This window comes from Rhinolophus ferrumequinum, chromosome 7, assembly GCF_004115265.2.
Source record: "Rhinolophus ferrumequinum isolate MPI-CBG mRhiFer1 chromosome 7, mRhiFer1_v1.p, whole genome shotgun sequence".
Taxonomy (NCBI): Eukaryota; Metazoa; Chordata; class Mammalia; order Chiroptera; family Rhinolophidae; genus Rhinolophus; species Rhinolophus ferrumequinum.
Window position 1 is genome coordinate 20,816,912 of NC_046290.1, and position 18,204 is coordinate 20,835,115.

General features: G+C 46.3%; 1 protein-coding gene across 2 annotated transcripts in view; it reads left to right on the plus strand.

Annotated features, from left to right (window-relative positions):
* The first annotated feature begins 701 nt into the window (after positions 1-701).
* The window catches only part of PDZD2 (PDZ domain containing 2), a 329,192-nt gene continuing 311,689 nt past the window's right edge, over positions 702-18,204 (plus strand). For both annotated transcript variants that reach the window (XM_033110376.1, XM_033110377.1), the window contains exon 1: positions 702-964. The gene's annotated coding sequence lies outside the window, so the exon portion shown is untranslated. The remainder of the gene's footprint in view (positions 965-18,204) is intronic.

The window sequence follows — 18,204 nt, forward strand, 5'->3', positions numbered from 1 at the left end:
TGACCTGGAACAAGGCCAAAGGCGATTGGCATTAGTTATCACAATCCACCCAGCAGAGGTTCTTGGCTAGTTCTCACAAGGACCAAAACCACCACCCTAGGGCCAGGAAACTTGGTCTCTGAAGATTTCTCCCAGGGCCTTAACCGGGGGATTAAGCAGCTCTGAGGTGCCAAGAGGGAACCCCGAAATTCTCATACCAGTGTTAAACATACTTTGGTATCCCAAGGACCAGAGGCCAAGAGTGGCTTAGAGTGGATGGTTAGACCTTCCCCATCTCCTTTGACCTCCGCCCCATTCTTATAAAGCAATTGACATTTTTCTCGATGCTTCGTAAAGTGCTACTGCAAAGGCAACTTCAAGTCCCCTAGCTCGCTCTCCTCCATCTAGATGGCGCCCAAAACTCCGCCATCTGGAAATTCTGAACTGCCATTTCACTGGATCCTTTCCTCCCAAGGTACTCCCAAGGTTTATGAAGCCAGCGCACTAGGACTTGGGGTTTATCCCGAGGGACGCTCAGCCCGCGCGGTGTGCCTTGTTCTGGGGGGGAATCCCCGCCCACCTTGTCATTCCTGCAGGGGAATCCCCGCCCCCTGTCCCTGTCACTCCAGGAAGGGAGTTCCCGCCCCTCGAATCTACCAGTGGGAGGGAATCCCCGCCCATCCTGGAGGCTCCGAGGATCCTCAGCACAGCACAGCTGGGAGAGCCGATCCAGGAGCGGACTCCCAGCGTCGGTGCGTCCCGGGCCCGGGCAGGGAGACGCGGTGTGGTGGCGACTGCGGGGGCTCGCTGGGCTCGGGCACCCGGGATTGCGCCTCCTGCGGCTGCGGGAGCACCACTGCGCTGCAGCTCCGAGCAGGCGCGGCGGCGGCACCGGCGGCAGCAGCAGCGGCGCCGGGTCTCGCCGGGCGGCGCCTGGGTCCGAACGCGCACGAAGCAGCAGGAGCCTCCGACCAGCCGCGCGCAGGTGAAACGATCGTCGGCTGCAGCCAGGATGTGGGGATTCGGATGGGGGTGGGGTGGGACCTCCGAGACCGCGTGCGCCGGGGAAAGTTTACTGACAAATCCGGGTGCGGGAATCCCAGCCGCGACAACGCGGTGATTGGGGGTGCCGAAGCTGTGTCCCACGTTTCGCGGCGCAAACTCCCCTCGTATCCTGCCGGGGGCGGGGAGGACGCGGCCGCGGGACGAGGGCCGGGCAGAGCCGGTCCGAGACACCGGGACAAACCGAGACGCACTGCAGGGCACACTTAGGATAGGGCCAGGAGCCCCTGCGCCCCGGCTCCCCATCCCTGGGCCATCGCCTTGTCTTCTCCTCCAGGGCGGAGGCACTCAGGTGCGCCGTCTTCAGGTACTGCCTTGGGATCCATCTCCCGCGCTTCCTCATCCCTCGCCCTCCCCTGCCTGGAGAAGAGACGTGCCGGGCAAGGGAGTGGAGGGGGCACGAAAAGAGCAAGGGCATCTTTGGGGGCGGCTACTGGCATCTGCCAGGGAGATGGAGAACGTGCCGATGGGGAAATCTTGCTCTCCCTCTTAAGTGGAGTTCCTCCCAAAACGTGGCTCGCTTTCTCTCCTCTCCTCTCTTCTCCTCCCCTCCCCTCCCCTCCGTCTCTCTTCCCCGCCCTCTCCGCTCTCCCTCCCTGGTTTGCATTGACATTTTAGGTCTTTGGGCTGCTTGTCTTCTCACAATGCTGAATTAAGTAAGGGGAGGGTCCGGGGCCCGTGGCTGGAGTTTTCCAGAAGTCTGTCCTCAGCAGCAGTCCTGATCTGTGCAGAGACCTTGATAAGGGGACACTGGAGTGTGAAGAGGACAAGGTCTGGCAGGGACTGGTCTCAGAGACTGACTGGAATGGCAGGCACGAGGGCATTCCAGAACTGCAGACCTGCACTGGGACTGGAGGTGGGGTGTTGGGGGCAGGAACGACTGGCATCTGTCTCTTGCAGCTGGCCGACCGCTTGCCTCCCACAGAGGTAGGGTGCCTTGAGGGATAATGATGGAGCTGCTGCAGGTAGTCACTGAATGGCTGCGAAAGTGGTACTCTGGATCTTCCTTTACAAAGAGCCCCCCTGGACTTTCAGTGCTGCTGGTCCTTCCTCAGTGGGGTTTCCCACACTCAGTCTGCCTTGGACTTGGGCTCTAGGGCCCTGGTGTTTCTACAGGGCCAGCTTTTCTGGTCTATGATTTTGGGTGGGGAGTCAAGTTGGTACAGGTACGGAAGTGTGGGGCCAGAACACGTAGAATGTCTCAGAACACACTTTTGGCTGTAGGTGGTTGTTCTAGCTTCATCAATTCCTTCTTCCATTAGAATGAGCCAAGAACTGCTGCTCCACCCATAACAACACGGTGGTGTGAGTGTGTGTATGATGGAGGGAGAGGGGGAGATGTAGGAGTAAGGGGAAGAGGTAGTAAGTGAGGGCAGGTGCTGGAAGAGGGAGAGTCAGAACCTTGTGAAGTGTATCGGATGCACCTGCCTTGTCATAGTTAATATGCTCCAGGGAAAATACTGAATTATACTTTAAATCTCTATCATTGAAATTGAGTTTGCATGCACTTAAGGCAGTTTACTATTTAAGGAAACTTATGATAATTTCTTTATTCATTTCAACCAATTTATTTTTGGAGTACCTGTAGTTGGCTGTGCACAGGGCCTTAGAGGTTCCTGGGGACACACATAGATACTGGAGGCTCCCTGCCTGCTGTCAGAGTTTCAACTATTAGGAGAGGGGAGGTAAGTATACTGAGAACTCCGATCAAAACCAGTGCCTGTGTGCCTAATAAGCACCCTATGTTCAGTGGATGAAGGAATGAAGGGGTGATCAAAGGAATGAAGGATGAATGAGTGAATAAAGCGACTAAAGATAGTCCCAATAAAACATTTTAGGAGTAGCGGGAGAAAGAATCATTTTGGAACGAGGGGATAGGAAAGGCTTGTGAAGGAGAACCTTGGTAGGACAGGTGCGTGCTGCAAGGTGATCCTAAGGTGGGATGTGGCCCTTGGGTGGGTGATGGGAGAAGAGGCTAAGAACTTGGAGGAACTTAGTTCTGCAGATGGCAGGGAACTATTTGAAATTTTTGAGCAAGGGACTGTCACGATCAGCTATGTGCTTTAGGGAGATTAATCTGATCTCTTGCAGAAAGAATTGGGATTTGGGAGAGATGAGAGTTGAGGAGCCTACTGAGAAGGTTATTGTAATAAACTGGAGGATGGAGGTCTGAGCTGGTGGGTGGCAGTCGGCTAGGAAGAAAAGAATGAACTTGAAGTATGGGCACTGTTTGGATTTGGAGTGAAGAAGAAACAAAGACCACCTGCAGGTTAGGCGTGTGAAGACACAGTTAACTGAAATAGGGAGCTTGGAGTTTTAACATTCAGTAAACGAGAAACCTAGAGAAAGCCTCTCAGACTTCTCACTCCTCCCATGTGTAATCATATCTAATCAGTCATCAAGGTCTAAGGACTGCTTCTCCTTGTAAGACCTATCAGTGGTCCCCAGGGACCTCCTGTGGGATAAATTCCAAATCCTTTGTGCCTCCTCAAACTTCTTTCCTGCTGTGTCCCCCAACACACACACACTCACACACACACTCACACCACCTTCCTGGTTCATTGTACTCTAGGGTGTTGTCCCAACCCTGACTTAGAAGTTCCAGGCCTGGTGGGCTGGACAAGATAACACAGAGCTGTGGGTGCTCCCTTGGCCTGGATCACGTGGGCCTAAGTGACTCAGCCCATGGTGGGAAGGGGGTTGTCTCTGTTGGGAGAGGCCCCCAGGTTCCTCTTACTACACCAACCACATGGGGAAGCATTCCAAAGAAGACAAATCAACAAAAGGTCAGGGCCAAACTCAAAGAGGCTGAATCTCTTTAATAGGGCAGATGTGAAGACTTGAGAGACTTTAACCTCTTCTGCCCTCAAGTGTTTCCTGCCCTCAGGTGTATCCACAGGACCAAGGAGAATGCTAGGCGGGGAGACAGGTGACCAGGTGCTGGCAGTCATTTCCGAGAAGGGCCAGCCTCCCAAGAGGATGATGGGAAAATGCCACTGACGGAAACTGAGAGCCTTGTCTGCAAAGGATGGTCGTGGAAGCCGGTTACAAGGGATGAAGGAGAGAGTGGTGCCAAGACAGTGCGAGTGGGGGGTGTAGACACTGGATCCAGAAGCGTGCCAATTAAAAATAATCAGAGAGCAGTTGGAGGAGATGGTAGCATTGTAGGAAGGTTTATTCAGGAGAGTTCCTCAAATCCCCCTCCCAGGCATGTGTGGTAAACAAAAGAGAAGTGGAAAAAGTAGGAGAGACAAGATAAGGAGAATTTGGGAGGGAAGAGGCCACAACAGGTGCAGGAGAAGAAAAGCTGGCATCTGCCTTTGCTGGAAGATAGGAGGAAAGCAGAGGTTGGGTGAGGCGCTGGAGGGAGCCTGCAATGCAGGGAAGAATGGGTCTTGGTAAACAGGAGGGGTGCCCACTGAGATTCGGAGGGCACTGCATGAGGCTGGGGGTTTTGTGGGGAAGGTGGAAATGCTGCTGCCAGCCTGGGGAGGTGAACCTGGCACCTGGCTCCCGCTGAGGCAACCAGGAGGAAAAGGAAGGATTCCAGAATTAGGGTCAGAGACTTGGGCTGCAATCCTAGCCGTGCAGAAAACTTCTTATTGGCCAGATCATTCAAAGTTTTGGAGCCTCAGTTTCCTCATATACAAAATTGGTATAACAGTTACCTCACAGAGTTGTCCTTAGGAGGAATAAAAAGGAGATGCTGAGGTGTGTATGCAAACCCCTTCATGACAGTGTCTGGTACGTAGTGGGTGCTTCTCATAGTGTGCTGAGAAATGAATAAGCCTCTTGCCAAAGGCAGTGAGAGCCCAGAGGCAGGACTTTTTAGTGGACACGGCTGAAGCTTTCTTTCAGCTTTAGATGAAGAGCTCTGGACTGCTCAGAGCAGTCTCACCTCCCTGTTCCCCTTTAAGGAATCTTTCAGGATGTCTGCCTTTTTATCTGTTGGCTTGTTTCAGTGGATACATCTGCATTTCACTTCTCTCTCTTATTCAAAGGTCAAGTTGTCAGGGCTCACAGCTAAGAGATCCTGCCTAGTTTCCCCTCTCCGCTGTGCTTTGGAGGGGTGTGATGCATTCACATTTGCTAATTCCTGCACTTGAGGAAGCTGAGGTCCAGAAAAGCAGAGAACTTGACTCATTCCAGTACAACTGGAACTAAAAGCGCAATCTACAGTTGCTTGATCTGGGGATCTGTTGTCTTTTTATGGCGATTATACAAGATGCAGGTGGGTGAGGAAAAATTAAAAATCTGTGTATCCCATTGGTTTTATTAACGGGTCTGTGATTAAACTTAGGGAGATTAAATAAATATTCTTAACTATTAGTGAAGACAGGAGCAAAAGGTGCACTTAGCTTGATTTAGTAAGCACTCAATAGATGTGGGCCAAATTAAATGATTTTGAGGGAAAATGTGTAGAATGTTTTGTTTTTTGTTTTGTTTTTAACAAAAGAGAGGTATAAAAATATGTTCTCAAATTATTCTTGATTTATTTTCCAACTGAGTGGTCTACGTCTAGATTATGTTGTCCTTTGGGTTTAGGCATAAGTTGCATATAAAATGATAGATCTTGTCATGGCACTTAAAATATTTAAATTCTTGATCTTATCATAGCCATAGTCTAGAAGTGAAAAAAAGATGGAATTGGGAAGCATATATTTCCCATGGGTTTTGCAGTTCTGGGGAGAAGCAGGATTTGAAGCCAGGTAGGTCGGCCGATTCAGACTTGAATTGCCTGTGATCTAAAGAGCTCTGCATTCTGTCTACAAATGTGTTCAAGAAAACACTGGGAGCATTTACAGTTTGAAAATTCAATAGTTGAAGAGGCCCTTTGTGGTCTGATAAGGCGGCTGAGCCGAGAGATGGCTTATTAAGGCACTCAGTGTATGGAGAAGACACATTTGTCTTTTAAGTCTCTCCAGCTCCGGGAAGAGGCCTACCCCTGGCTGTGGCGTCTTGCCGATGTCAATGGCGTCTTCTCCACCCCACGTTCTCAGTCAGGCCAGGAAACAATCCCTGTTCTGAGAGCTCCTGGCTTCTTGATGCATGCATTACCTATTTGAACACATTGAGTGAACAGAAAATCAGAAACTTAAGAATTAACTCTCTTTATGAAGCTACTTCATGAAACCAGATAGCTAGCATTGAACATCTGGCCGATTAAGTTATTCTTGGATTATTTGTTTTTAGGTTTTAAAGTGTTTCTATCACTCATAAAGCACTCTAGGACATATGAAGAGGTTTTGGAGAAGTGGGGCTCGGGGAACTGACTTTACAGCAGAGAGGACTAATTTTGCACACACTGTTGTCACAAGCCTTAGATGAAATCATAGCAAGGAGATAGGAGAAGTTGTCTGAAGCAGCCTGAAGTGCCTCGCGATCCACAGGAGGATAAAAAAAATCGCACACTCTTACGGTTTTGCAAGGAGCGTGATTCAATCTCTTCAGGTTGAAGTAAATTTAGTTCATTCCAGATAGGATCTGTGGTGTTTGAACAGCCTCCTGGGGAAGGGCCTCCATGGTGTATGTGGCCCTTAACGGAATGACTGATGCCTCAGGCTGGGGCTTTGGACGTTTTTAGCAGGAGTGGAAATGGATTTGACCTGAGCCACGCATGTCTCCTTTTTATCGACACTTGGACACCTCTAGGACCTGGCTTTGCACGCGCTAGACTTTACTACTCCAACCCTGTCATCTCAGTTAAAACACACACACCCTGTTATCCTGGCCTCCAAAGAGTGACCCTCATGCTTTCCTAAAAATAAAGACACACTAATACAATACAGCATAGGATTCCTCTCCTGAGTAGGGGCCGTACTTAATGCTGTGGAAATCCAGAGTCAGCTTCCTGGCTGAGTCCTGCCCACTGGGGGAATAGCAGTTGTGCTTGGAGGAGGGTAGGAGAGAGGTAAATTTGGATCATGGTGGACTCATGGTAGAGGGTGGAGGCACTGGGCTGCCTCACAGGGGCGGCCTCTGGGCATCCAGAGGAAGGTGGTGGGAGAAGAGATGGTGCCTGGGAGCTCGGCTCTCCTGGGGCCCCGTCTGGCTACAGTCACTCCTAACAAGGTCTTACCACAGCTAAGGGAAACAGTAAACACCAGTTCTTCTGTCCTTTTCACCAAAGGCCAGCACTTTGCAGATGCCTGTCTAACTGGAACCTGCTTGTCCTGCTATGGGGTCTCCGGCAGTATTGTAATTCCGATATTACACACAACTCTCTTTCTGGAGAATAGGGAGGCACGTGCGTCTCAGGTTAGCCATTCTTCCCTGGCTTGGTGCATGTACGTTTAAACACCCAGTAATGCCCCTCATTGCCATGAAGATGTGAACTGGTCCCTGACACTACTTATATTTACACTTAGGAGAACCAATACGGTAATTACAGAGTCTTTTCACATGGTTGAACATTTTTCTTTTTACACTTACGAAGATGAGAATGGAGCCAAGTTTAGTAAAGCAAGAGGTCAGTAAACTCTGTACATTTTTGTGTGTTGGCCAATGGACACTTATAAAATGTCTGATTTCAGCTGTGTTTCAGTTGGGTTCTACACCCCCCCCACCTTTGGCAAAGTGTATTTTATAGAGATTTGGGTAAAACTAGATTGTGCTATATGGGTCTCTTGGTGAACAATATTAAATTCCAAGGCTAAAGCAGCCATGCAAATATTATTACAAAATCACTCAGCATACAAAATTGGCATCGCTTTCCTCCAGTTTTCCACTGCCCACTCTCCACCCCTGCCCCGCGCTGGTCATCATTATTCCCAATATCATTAGGCTAAAAGGAGAGACAGCTGTCCCCAGAAAATGTGCTCCTTGTGTCCTCATCAGCGTGGATTCTCATGAGAGAGCAAGCAGTGAGATGGTGCAAGGCAAGGAAGGTACTGTAAAGGATTGCATTAAGGCCTCTCTGGACCTACTACTCGCCTTGAAAAACCTGAGCAGATGTAAGGCTTATTAATTTCTTTATTGGTGACTGCTGGGGAGCAGCATTCAGCAATTTTTGGCACCTGAGGACCCTCCCCACCTTCTGGTCCCTCACCTGCTCAGCTGCCTGGGCACCGTCTTTAGTTTTGAGGGTCTTCGAAAATGATCTACCTTTCCCCCATACTCTTCAGGGTTCAGCACAAAGTCCATCCAGCACACGGGTAAGAATTAACAGTGTTTAATACTGCCTATTTGGCAGGCACTGGCCTAGACACTTTGCATATATTGACTCCTTGAATTCTCATAATCATCCAATGAGGCACATGCTGTTATTACCCTTGTATTCATTTTCCGTAACAAATTACCACAAACTTGATGGCTTAAAGCAACAGAAATTTATTCTCTCATACTTCTGGAGGTCAGAAATCTGAAATCAAGATGTTGGCAGGGCCATGCTCCTTGGGGGGCTTTTGGGGAGAAACCTTGCCTCTTCTAGCTTCTGGTAACTATGGACATTCCTTGTGTCTGTTCTACTCTGGTCTCTGTCTCTTTCACCACATTGCCTTCTCCTCTGTGTTTTTGTGTCTTCTTTTATGTCTGTGCATCTCTATTTTGCGTGTCTTTTATAAGGACACTTGTCACTGGATTTCAGGCCACCCAGATGATTTAGGATGATCTTATCTCAAGATTCTTAATTATATCTGCCAAGACCCTTTTCCCAAATAATGTCACATTCACAGGTTGTGAACATACCTTTTTGGGGGGCCACCTTTCAACCTACTACCTCCCCTTTTATAGATGGAGAAATGGTGGTGCAATGTGGTTAAGCCAATTTTTCAAGGTTACAGGAAGCTGGTGGAGCTGGGATGGAAACAGAGCAGTCTGGCTCTAGAGCTGCGGTCTTGACCACTACTGTCTACTCCCTCGCAAGAAATGTGCTCAATGTTTATGGTATTAATGGATGGCAGGATGTGTAGGTAGATAGGTGGATACAAATGTGCTGATCACAATAACTGGATAACATTCTCCTTCCTATGTAATGAAAATAACAACAACTAATATTCACTGTTTGATCATGTTGCCCCAGTACTTGACCTTGGGTCTTCTTTAGCTATTCTCCCTCCTAGTGAAATCTCATCTGCCTCAAGGCTTTACATACCATCTATGTGCCATTGCCTCCCAAATTTCTGCCTCTAGCTTTGCTCTCTCCACTGAGCTCCAGATTCATATGCACCACTGCCAACTTGGCATCTCCACATATGTGTAATAGGCATCTCAGACCCAGCATGATCAAAACGGCATCCTTGATGTTTCTCCCTCAAGCTAGATCTTTCTTTCTCTTCCTCCCGTCTCAATAAATGGCACCACCATGCACCCAATGGCTCATTTCAAAAACCTCGAAACCACCCTTCATTCTTCCCTTTTTCTTACTCCCAGAAACTAAATCTGTAAGTCCTTTTGGCCTTTCCTCCATTATTCACCCCCTTTGCCCCTCTTCCCTGGCAGCCACCCTAGTTGAAGTCACCACTGTCTTGTCCCTGGACCCCTGCGGCAGTCGTCTTCTAACTGGGTGTCCAGAGAGCACTTTTGACCCTTAGTACTTTCTCCTCAGAGAATCTAGAGGTATCTTTTTAAAAGACAAATCAAGTCATGGCACTCCCAAGCTTAAAACTAGGGATTTTTTTTGTTGTTGCCCTTTGAATATGATCCAGGTCCCTTGGCCCTAACCGATCTCTCCAATGACTTCTTCTGTTACCATTCATTGCACTCACTCTCTGTGCCCAGACACATAGTCCTTCTTTCCATTCTGCAGCATACCAAGCTCTGTCCCAAAGTTTCCTTTGCCTGGAAACTTCTTCTCCCAGACATTCATGGACCATCTTTCCATTCCGGAGCATACCAAGCTCTGTCCCAAAGCTTCCTTTGCCTGGAAGCTTCTTCTCTCAGACCTTCATAGGCCATCTTCTCTACCACCATGTAATCTAAAATGGCCACCCCCAGTACTCTATCACAATACTTCTGTTTCAAATAAAGGTTTGATTTGTTTATTATTTGTCTCACCTGTTAGAATGTAAGCTCCATCAGAACAGGGACCGTGTCTTGTTCACTGTTTCTCCAGTGCCTAGTATACAGTAGGCATTCAGTAAATAGTTGTTGAAGAAATTGAGCACTTACTGCATTCCAGGCAGTGATCTTAGTTATCCTTATTTTTCAGATGATGAAAAGTAGGCTCAAAAAGTTTAAATTACTTGCCTGAAGTTGCACATCTCTTAAGAGCTGGAGCAAGATTTTGAACCCAATCTCTCTGACTCATAAGCATGTGTTCTTAACCATTATTCCATACAGAATCTCTGAGAAGCAGAAACTGCCCAAAATCCCTAAAGTCCCTACAGAGCTCTGAGTTTTCTAATTCATTTTCCTGCTCATAAACCCAGGACACAGATTGTTAAAACACAGTAAAGAAATATACTTACTTAGATTCTAAATGCTCTATTTCTTTGAAAAGTTGGCCCTGGGGCTTAAGCTTGAGAAGCTAAGAATAAGAAGTTCATTTCTTTTTTCTCTCCACTTGGACATTTGGGCTCAAGATTTTTTCTGATCCAGCTGGCGACTTCATGGTTTAAGCCTCTTTCTTGAATCCTTAAAGGAAAGACAGAGATGACCAGGTTGCCTCCTTATATGCAAAGATGGAATTTATTTGCATTCATAAGAAACCCTGAGATCTTCTTCCTCCTGTTTTGCCTTACACACCATTATTTCTTGTAGTTTGGTCTTTCCTGCCTCCACTTCTCTTTCCAGTTGATAGAACCCTAGAATGAGAACATGGAGCCCATTTTTAGGTGGGTTGATAGTAAGACCTTTTCCATTGGGTCTTTCTCAAAGACTGGTCCATTTCTCTGTCACCAATTTTGGGCCAGTCATGGAAGACACCAAAGTACAGGTTCTTGCCAGGTGTGGGGTTCAAAGGCACTTTGGCCAAGGTTACAGGCTCGGGAGAATGAGAAAGCAGCTATTTGTTTCCTTCCCTGTGGTTGGACCTCTATTTAAAAATAAGTTCCATCTTGAGAGTTACATCAGCATCCTGAGAAGTAAACATCAGACAAAAGACTACTATTTCAGGCAAATAGTAATTGAGAATGGCCAGGACCCACAAATGTAGGTTGGACTTTTATTCACAGAAAGGACTATAATGGCTGATTAGTGTATCTGGCAAGTATAGCTGCTTTCCTGCAGGAAGGCAGAAAGAACTCTGGCCATTTGATACGTCATGCTCTTTGCCTCTGCTGTCATGAGTGGGGTTTGCTATGGTAACCAGAACTTTACCTGGAGGGTTGTGCATGTAAAGTGTCACTCATTGGCAGTCTTCTTTATTTTTAGCATACACCAAAGAGGAGCTGCTCACTGTTCCTGCTAATAGGCAGGTATGTAGTCACAGTGGGGCCCAGGTGGAATTGTGTGTGCTCTTCTCATGTGGAATATCTCTACCCACCACCATTCTCAATTATTGCATCAAGAAGAGTTTCTGGATTTCCATTGGTTAAAATCCATGCTGGAACCTGTGCACTAGAATAGTTGGACTGATTATTTTTTACAGCTCTTTCTCACATGCTATTCTCCATCTTCATTTTGACATAGTATGTAAACTTTGCTAACAGTGATGGTCCTGCAGATAGGAAGAAGGTAGCTTCCCATAAAACCATTGAAAACTATGAAAGCTCAGCACACATTTGAAAGAGGTAGTCTTATCAGTTACACTCAGTTCTCCTTAGAGCTTTTACTTTGTCCTCTTTGCCTGCAAATCAGATGTTTTTTTCTTTTTCATTCAACTAATATTTATTTAACACATGTCACATAGGGAAAAGACGCAAACACATAAAATATACACACATATATGTATATCTGTATACATATATATATTTTTTCATATTCTGTGAGTGGGAATAAAAATAAAATACTGATTGCCTTGAATTATCAATTGTATCAAATTGTTTACCTATCTTTTGGAACTGGGGCAGGGGGGGAACAATAGAAAAAACATTGCTTCAAGAACATGGTGAGCCTCCTGAATCCTATTTTGTTGGAGGCCTGGAACTGGCTAAGACTCCCCTTGGCATATTGGCTGATAGATGTGCACTGAGGCCTGAGTGAATCTGGGTGATGTAACACTGTGCTGTGGGTTTGGCTGGGGAGGGGAACTGCAGAGAGGGAAGTCAGAGCCACTCCTTGAGTTGATGTCAGCTGTGGGTCAGAAACACTAGACTGGAAGGTTCTTCCAGGCAGAGACTAGCTCCTATTTGATGCTGTAATTCAAGCCCCTAGTACGGTGCCTGGACCATAGTAGATTCTTCATGAATGCTTTTTAAATGAATGAAACTAGTATCAGACCTGCATGTCTGGGTGGGAGAGAAGAACCTAACCTTTACTTCAGGTCAAATCCCACTGAATGTCTAATGGCTGCCTCAGACTTTAAAGTCTAAAACCAAGTTCCTGATTCCCACCACTGCCCCTTCCAGATGCTTTGTCTCTGGTTAGTTCTTCAAAATATACCCAGAATCTGACCATTGCTCATCACCTCTTCCCTCATCCAAGCTTCCCTCATCTCTCGATTGGACTATTTTAGGAATCGCTCACTTTCTCTAGCTCCCCCTTTCTCCCCATAGTCTATTCTCAGCAGAGCAGCCAGAATGATTCTAGTAAAATGTAAATCAGATCATGTTACTTTTCTGTTCCAACTTTCCCCGTAGCTTCCCATCTCACTCAGAGTCGAGCCATCCTCGTCACGTAGCCTACCAGGCCCTGCTGTTCTCTGCCCTCCCCTGCCCTTGTCTCTCTGACTTCATCTCTATTCTCTGTCTCTCGGCTCAAGCCATACTGACATCTGCCTCCAGCCATTGAACCTGCTGTTTCCTCTGCCTGGCATGTTCTTTTCATGTAGCTGAGTTGCTCCCTCACTTCCTTCAGGTCTCGATTCAAATGTCGCCTTCCGTGAGGTCTCCCATGGCGTCCTACTCCGGCCTGAAGTATCCCCCATCTCAGCTCTGTTTTCTCCTGAGCATATTGTCAATTGTCTTAACATATATTTTCCTGAGGTAATTTGCTCTTCTGCCTGCTCTTCTCCACTATGATGTAAAATCTGAGGGTTGTTTTTTATTGGAGGGGTGGGGGTGGGTTCTATTTGATTCACTCTTGAATCTGCAAAACGTAGAACAATGCTCGGCGTACGGTAGGCACTCAGAAAATATTTGATGAGAATGAATTAGAGTCGCTGGTATTTTTAATTTAAATGCTGGTGCCTCAGGGATTGTGATGTAATTGGTTGGAGGTACAGCCCAAACACTGGTGTTTCTTGAACGCTCCCCAAGTGGTTCTCAGATGGAGCCAGGGTTGCAAACCACTATTGGCTTTTCTTTCTTGGGATTTTACCTTTGTGGCATATGTTGTTGCATTCTTAGAAAATCCGTTAGTCTCAAAACTTAAATTGCAGTGGATGATTTTAACGAAATTTGTGCTGTGTACGATAGCATGTTAGGGTTTTCATCGGAGCGTCTTGTTAGAGTGACTGTAATGGACCTTCATTCCTGCATGACCCTGGCTGAACTTGGACGGGGAGGCGCAGACCCCATATTGCAGAGTCAAGTGTTTTGTTAATCTTCCAGTTGAGCATGAGGCTTTTCTCTTTCTATTTGAAAAGTGAGAGGGGATTTGGATCCAGCTTAACTTCTTTCATCGACGTGGGTAATACAATTTATTCCACACCCTCCACCCAGAATGCCCACCTACCCATCTGTCCCTTAAGACCCAGACAGTCTCATTCCCTTTGAAAAGTGTTTCCGCCACCCTCCAGCTGGCAGTCTCTTGGAACGTCTGGCACACACGCTGCCTGGCACATTCACTTGGCATCATGCTGCTTTGGTTGGTGAACCTTTTGCTGAAAGTGTCTTCTTTTTTTTTTTTGATCCCCACACAGACTAGACTATAAACTGTCGCAGGGCACTTGGCCGTACTTTCACCTTTTTGTGTTCCCAGCAGCAGGCAGTAAACAGATGTTGATGAATTGCTTAAACTATTCTTGTTGAATGTATTAGCAGCTTCTAAGGAGCCTTGTCTACAGGAAGGTGTGTCACTATTGGCATAATTAGGTATTATACCCTTCATAAATAGCCTGGGATTTTTCCCTTGGCCTTATTGTTTATCTGTATCTTTCTCATTTTATGATTTTTTTTTTAAAAGCAAGTAAATATATAGCTTGTAAGCTTTAAAATACCAAGATTTCAGTACCTTGTATTCAAGAAAGCTCAGATACAATCATAGCTGGTTTTATTTGTTTGTTTTTCAAAATCAAATTCAAGGAAATAAAACTTCAAATGCTTTTTAGGGCTGCTGGGAAGAAGCTTGAGAGGGCAAAGTGGGTCCACCTTGTAGGTCCCCTTCCTCTCATCTGAAATAGTGGCTTTTTTATTCTAGTCTCATTATCAAGCCAGCATTCTTCATTTCAACAGCCTGGGAGATCACGGCAACCTGATACAGTAGAGTGGGAGGAAGGTTTAGAAACTAAGTTCTTAACACCTTTGTGGCCTTTTGAAGCCTTAGGCTTGGGGAAAAGTGATGTCATGGTGAGACAGGAAATGTTATAAAGCTGTAAAATGTCATAAACCGATTTCCATCTGGTGGTAGGTGTATAAGACACAAGCAAAGAAAAGCTCATTGTGTTTTTATCCAATGGGGATAAGGTTATAGACTAGTACATCATGGGAAAGCTGTTGACACAGCATATCTGGACTTTTCAGCAAGGTGTTTGGATGGTCCCGTGGGGTATCTTTGTGGGCAAGATGGAGAAATGTGGACTGGACAGTATCAACATGTGGTAATTTGTAGCTGACTGGCTAAATGCCTGTATAAAGGAGCTGATGGATTGGTGTCCATCCAGTTCTGCCATTGGATTTATGCTGCTCCTGTTCAGCGTTTTTATCAAGTCGAATAAAAATGTCGATGACCTGTTGATCCCATTTACTCCTGACCCAGATCTGGGAAGCACAGTGACCTCATTTCACACCAGAATTAGAATCAAAATAGACTTACAGGATGGGCCAAGTCTTCCAAGAATCAAGGGACAGTCCTGCACTTTTATGTCTGAAAAAAAACAATCGCATTTATTACAAGATGGTCAGGAACCTGCTTTAAGAGCGATCTTTGCGTAATAATAATAATAAAAAAAGTAAGTTCATTTGACTCTATGATCAGTGTGTCTCAACCCTGTGATATAATTTAAATAAAGGTGAATCCCAGGTGTCAGGGGCCCCCAAACAGTGTTGGCTTTCTACACTAGTCCCACACATCTAGATTGTGTGGTGCTCTAGGTGACACATGGTGTAAAGTAACATGCCCAGAGGCAAAGGTCCTGGATGGGGAAGTTATGGGAGAGATCTGCAGGAAGGATAAGAGCTGCCTTCCAAGTCTGTCCCCTTCCAGCCCGTACCCCTATGGACCATCACTTTGGCTGCTCCTTTGCCAATACTTCCCTAATCTCTTTCCTTTTGCTCTCCCCACTGTCCAAAATCCCCACATAAGTTCATCCACCTGCACTTTCTGCCTCTTTGTCCTGATGGCTAAGCATTTCTGTGAAAGAATAAAGGACACCCATCTATTTGGATTGGTGCCCTGGGGAACGGTGGCCTCTAACCTCATCAGTGCCAGACTGGCAGACAGGGTCCCAGTCCTCTTATCCCCTTCCCCTGCCATCCCAACCCCCCCAATGTCTGTTCTAATTCTTCTCTTCTTCCCTCTCAGACTCCTACCTCACGACTTTCTCCCTCCCTCCAACCTGGGGGCCTTAATGTTTTCTTCACAGAGAGAATCAATGGACACTCCTCCGTCCTGCTTTCTTCCTTACAAACTATTCCCTCATCCAGCCTGCCCTCGTTCCTTCCTGCCTCTGAAAAGATGTCCCTCTTTTTATCAAACATTTTCTTCCCCGGGCTCAATTTAATGCATCATACTTGATACTGCCTGTTCTGTCCACTCTGTCTTTAACTTCTCCCTGGCTATAAGCGGTTCCTCTCCACCACGGGCAGACCTAACTCCTCTTTAATTAAGACCTCTTTGCCTTTAGATCCTTAACCACTCAATTACCTGAAAACTTGGTCTGTATTGGCTGTATTAATCTCTCATTAATTCCTCAATGGGCTGGGTGGTCTGATTTCCATTCCCAGCCCTCCATTGGAATTCCCTCGCCATTATCACCAAAGGGCCTCTAGATTCACACCCAGTGGAAACTTTTCAGTACTTAAATTCAGTTGACACTGCTGCCCAGTTCCTTCTTTATGAAACACCATTCTCTGGCTTCTCCGACACCACTGGTCTTCTGGTTTTCTACCTCTTTAACTAATACTTGGTCTTAATCTTCTCTCTGAACTCCTCTCCACGGAGCCCTTTAATTGATTTTTGCAACAACTTTTGTCTCCCTGTACTCTTTTTGATTGGGTTTTATACTTTGCCTCTTAAACATTCAGGTTCTTATTTCCCCCCTGGGCAATTTCAGCCACATTTCCACTTCAGCCCCCACCTATGTACCGAATACTCCAGAATCTGTACCTTTAACCCCAACCCTCCTCTTGAGCTCCCATGGCCAGTGTCTACCTACCGTCTCCATCGGGGCAACTCTGCTACTCCAAAATAACACACCCCAGGCCGAGCTCATCACCTTCCTCATACAAACCTGCTCCTTCTCCTCTGTTCCCTGTCTTGGTTAGTGGCAACCCCTCTGAACCCGCCCCCCCCCACCCCAAACAAGAAATCTGTGTGGTTCTGTATACCTGCACCTGGGGGGTTTACCACTACAATCCATTGGATGATCAAATAAAGTATTTCAGTGGTTTTCTTGTTCAGGACTACTAAGACTTACTTGCATTTCTGTTCCAGAAGCCAGAACAAGAGCCAAAGCATTGAAATTAAGGGAAAGAGATACGGCTTCATGCTGGGAAATTTTTTCTAACCAATATAGTCTCACAGTGGAAGAGACTCCCTCAAGAAACGTAGTAAGTTTCCCTTCACTGCAGGCATCAAGCAGACGCTGGACGACTGGCGTTGCAAGATGGAGCTGGGTGACTTCTACCGCCTCCGCCAACTCTGAGATTTAATTCAACAGCTAATTAAGTCCCTCCTGTATACTTTGTCCACTTCATCTCATTTATGCTTCCTAATAGATGATTAATCCAGTTTTATGGATGAGAAACCAGAAGCTCAGAGGGTCAAGTAATTTTTCTCAGGTAATCCACTAGGGTAGTCAGTGTAGACCAGGCCTTCAACGCAGACCCGAAGTCCCCAAAGCCCACTGTTTTGGGAAGCCACTACCTTCTAGTTGGCATTGAAGACAGACTTCAGTTCAATAGAGTGTAATCAGCTATATACCCTCATTGGCACATTAGGCCTTTGAGGATAATAGAAAGGATCAATTCTTTGATTTAGAGCTTAACTAAGTTTGGAGCTTAAGTTCTTATTAATGTCCCCATATTTATTGGCCCATTACCCTTCCCCTTTATTATCGTAACAAACAGTCCTAATCACCAAATGCAATTATCTTCATAGGCTTCAAATGCAATCACTTCCCTTTCCCAGAGGCTTGGAAAGGAAGAAATGAGAAAGGGTTAACTCTTTCATTTACTTAGAACTGCTTTTAATGAAATGCAGGTCCCAGCTTCAGAGGTTCTGGACTGGGCTAAAATAGGAGCCTGCTGGGTGACAGATGCTGAAGGGGACAATCCTTGGTTTTCTTTTACAAACTGGAAAGAAAGGGAGAGGATTGGCTGAGGTATAGAAAGAATATGTAAGCAAATATTTACCTCAATTCCATTTTTGCCTTTAATACATTGTCCTGGAAGGAACCAGAGATCTGATTAAAACTGCCGATAAGCATCAAAATGGGAACAGTCAGTCTAGGACAGTATCTGAGCGGGAGAAAGGGGTGTAAGGGGACAGCTGAGTCAAGGACCTGAAATTCAAGCTATAGAGACTCGACTGGCAGATAACGGTGAGAGGTTGTTTTAATAGCCCTTGTTAGCTGCTGTTCCCAGAACTCTAAGAAGCACTTATCCTCTTACTGTAAGGTATATGATTACTTCTCCATCTTTCACCTGATCCTAACCTTATTGTTTGAATCCTCGGAAAGCATTCTTAGCCTGTGGGCTTGAGAATAGGCAAGGCTTGAGGAATTAAAATCCAGCGATCATTCTC